This window comes from Otolemur garnettii, unplaced genomic scaffold (assembly GCF_000181295.1).
Source record: "Otolemur garnettii isolate 467f Iridium unplaced genomic scaffold, OtoGar3 scaffold00169, whole genome shotgun sequence".
Lineage (NCBI taxonomy): Eukaryota > Metazoa > Chordata > Mammalia > Primates > Galagidae > Otolemur > Otolemur garnettii.
The window spans coordinates 2319402-2323942 of record NW_003852564.1 but is presented as its reverse complement, the minus strand read 5'-3'; positions in this window follow the sequence as shown (position 1 = coordinate 2323942).

Here is a 4541-nt window from a genome sequence, read left to right as displayed (position 1 = left end):
TGAAAAAGAATTTAATTTCTACCTTATATAGATTCTAAAGATTTGAAAAGTTGCAAATTTTCCTCTGAAATAAATGAAGTCCTGTGATTTCCAATAATGAAAATGGTCATACTATTTGCTGGATGATTTTTTTAAAAATAGCCTTAACTTTCGATTTATCAATCTATTAACTGATCAAGTACAAAGGCTCCATTTTTCAGAATTATGATTAGAAGTAGGTTTATAATAATTACAAAGAAAATATAAATAAAAAATAAAATGTATAAACATTACAAGTGATTTTTCTGTACATTTACATTTACATTGATACATTCTTTACAATAGTGCAAGCATTGGAACTTTTAGAGACCTCACACATTAAATAAGATGAGAATATTAGAAAAGGCATATCTGAATTGGTTTTCATATTTAATTAATTTTACGGTTTTATTGCTCATGTTGATAGATTTAACATTCAAATACATCTCAATTCCAAACTATTAATTCAAGGAAAATGTAATGTGGCTACTTTTCCCTGCTTCTACCTGATCTCATAGTCTTTACCTTGGCTGGCTTTGTTTTCCTACCCAGTCAAGGCACTGAACTACACCGATCACATCCTCTCTAGTCTTAGCCTACCTGCTAAAGGATAAGGCACTTGACTCCCAACTTCATTATATTTATATCTATTTTATAAATTTAATGTCTAGTTTCCCAGCAAAATGAATCTTTTTAAAGAAGATTTATAATGATGATACTTTCCATTGTAACTAACACACCAGTTTAAAGTGTATGATATAGAAGGGTACTAATATTTATGAATTGCTCATTCACCTGTTTGATTACAGTTTAATAATGACCAAATTATAAAAACAAACACAGAATCTGTGGTCTTTTAACAAGTATTAGTGTTCTAACTGGTATACCCAAGAAGATAATTCATACAGGGGTCAATTTTAGACATCTTGCCTATATGGAAAGGGAAACAATTATCTTTTTTTTACAAAATAGTAAAAGTTATGCTTTATATAGAATTTAAAACCAATTAGGTAGTGTATGCTTTGCGTGGCATTATTTTGTTACAAAATTTATGATTGCTTCACCTGCATTTTATAGGTATATATTGTATATCAATTATAGAACAGGTTTGTTTTTCTGATATTTAAGTATTTAATGATATTTAAGTTTCCATAAAAAAATAACTATCATAAAGTGAAGATTGATATTTTCTGAAAATGAGTCTTATAAATATGAGAAGAAAATGGAAGCAAGAGGTTTTATCTATTGCTCTATTGCTATTTATAAAGCGTTTGTTATAGTTTTCACACTATCTTTTTATTTTTTATTTATTTATTTTTTTATTGAATGGTAACTATGTACATTAATGCACTTCTGGGGTACAGTGTAGGGTTTTCACATGCAATCTGAAATACTTCCATCAAACTGCTCAACACAGCCTTCATGTCATTTTCTCAGTTGTTGCTTTAAAACGTTCACATTCTACTCTTAGAAAGATTCACCTGTACCCCTATAAGATAAACCTCAGAAGTGATCCCTCCAAACCCCCTCCCTCCACTCATTCCCTCCTCCCTTCTCCCTCCCCTTCCCCATATTCTTAGGCTATTTGGTTATAGCTTTCATATAAAAGGTATAAATTAGTTTCATAATAGGGGTGTGTACATTGGATACTTTTTCCTCCATTCTTGTGATACTTTGCTCAGAAGAACATTCTCCAGCTCCATCCATGTGAACATGAAGGATGTAAAGTCTCCATCCTTCTTAATGGCTGCATAGTATTCCATGGTATACATATACCACAGTTTGCTGATCCATTCGTGGATCGATGGGCACTTGGGCTTCTTCCATGACCTGGCAATTATGAATTGGGCTGCAATAAACATTCTGATACAAATGTCTTTGTTGTAATGTGATTTTTGGTCATCTGGGATTATACCCAACAAAGGAATTGCAGGGTCAAATGGTAAGTTTTCACACTATCAAAAAAAATTTCTCCTATCTCTACACAAAATTTGTGATTAAAGTCAAAAAAGTTGTCATACACAATTATGACTTAGGTAAAAGTATATTTAACTAAATTATCAGAAAATGTGAATATTAACTATCATCTTTGAGTTTTTCTTTTATTTTTCACATCACCTATTAGAAAAGACTTTTTGAAGTATTTAGTATTCAAAACTACATTATATATCACAGAGCAAAAGAAAGATGTCCATTAATTTAGTTTATGTGACATACTTTTTCATACTGAGGATCCATTTTTAATTGAAATGATATATTTAGTTATTACAAGTCAATAATTAAGACTACACTGTATTTCTTTGTATTTTGGGCTAAGTGTATACACATTTGCAGAGAACCTAGATCTTGTCTAAATTACATAGCCATTGAAATCTTATACTATATTTAATATTTTTCATAAACTGAAAGTTAAGTCACATAGAATAACCACATGATATGCATAAAATATATACATATTCATAAGGTCTAGGCAATATTACAGCAAACATGTGTGGGCAACAGTGGATGTCGTTATGATGGCTTCACATTTTCACACTGTTTAATATAGCCCTGATAATTTTATACACCCTTGGAAACATCCTTTTAGAACACTAATGTGATAAAATTCAAGGAGTGATAACTTCTTACTTTTTTATATTTCATTAACTCTGATGGAATCATATAACTTCCAAAGATGCCTAACGTACAACATTAGAGCACTAGGAAAAACAACAGAGCCATACCTTGTGGTTAAAGGCCATAGAATATGAGTTCACTATGCGCTCCATGGCCCCTTAAAATGTAGGCAATATCAAATAAAAATAAATTCTGTAGGGTGCAGTGACTCACGCCTGTAATCTTAATACTCTGGAAGGCTGAGGAGGTTGTATCACCTGAGCTCAGGAGTTGGAGACTAGCCTGAGCAAGAGCGAAACCCCATCGCTACTAAAAATAGAAAAACTAGCCTGCAATTGTGGCAGGTGCCTGTAGTTCCAGCTACTCAAGAGGCTGAAGTGAGATGATTGTTCATGCACAAGAAACTGAGATTATTGTGAGCTATGAGGATGCCACAGTACTCTACCCAGGGCAACAGAGTGAGACATTGTCTCAAAAATGAATGAATGAATGAATGAATGATAAAAAGGAGTTTAAATAAGTCTTGATTTAAAATGAAGTAGCAAATTAAAAACATAAAATTTTGTTCTAGAGAATTCTCAGTCTAGCCTACCATATATATATGTGATTTCATCAGAGATGCATTTATTAGAAAGGAATATAATTGTGACACTCCTATTTCATTCCTTTTTTCCCTAAATAACCTTGATATGGCAGGTACTAAATCTTCTGGAATGAGATAGTAAGGTGGCAAGACCCAAGTGAGTTCAAGGGTAAGATAAGCCCCAATCACCAAAGATTTTGCTCAGTAAGTGAAAATGTAGTGTTTGACTTTCTTCCTGGAAGAATTACAAAACATTCACTAACATTTCTAAAACTTTAAAAAAATTTAGATAAAATAAATGCATGCATTTTAATGTAAAAATGTTAAATATGACTTTTACCTTATGGGGATTTATGCTACTGCTCCAGACTACTAAATAAAAATACTAAGTATTATTCATTTCAGTCAAGAAATGATAATATATGAAGGTTAATCAATTCATGCTTGAAACATAAAATATTAATTACATGTATAATAGGTTTTATTTATAAAGTAAAACCTTGTCAACATCTACTTGTGATAAAGTAAGATAGCAATTGAGATCAAGTACCCACTCTGTTTCAAGCACTGTTCTTGTTATCTTATTTGCTTATTTTGATTTTATAATGCCCTTGTTAAGAGATTATTATTTTCTCTATTGTATTTACATGAGAAATATTAACTATGGTAGCTAGAATTTTGAACTCTGTATTATTCCATTATAACACTTTCCATCTCTACTTTTGATACATAATAGCTGAAGGCTATATATAAAACCATAAAAATAGTAGGTAAGATATGGTGGCAGGGTGAGTCTTATTTTTATTAATATATTTTTGCAATATTGCAATCAATATTCATGATATTAAATAATTTCTTTCTCGAAAATCAACTTTTGCAAAGACAAAATGATGCTTATTGACACTAAGTAGACAATTTAAATTTAGACAAAGTGTAAAGATATTCATTACCTTTTCAAGAATTAAAGCAATAAGGCCTCTGTTAAATGCAACTGAGATATTGAACCTTCCTCTGCACTCTGGTGGCAATATAAGTTGCCAATATACAAATATATCTGTGTATAAGGATAGGTAACCTTTCCATTACTACATATTTTTTTTTTAGTTGAAGTGACATATTCAGCCTGTGGAATTTAGATTTCACAGGCGAGAGATCTAATCACCCATGCAGCTGTCATATTTAGGACAGCATATGAAAAGTAGGAGAGAAAGACAAGTGCCAGGGAGAGGAAAGTCCTTTTAAGTATTAAGATTTCTTTAGCAGATGGCTTCAGTAGCTTATTTTTGTATTCTATTATTTCTAATTTTTACTAGGGTAAAAGTAT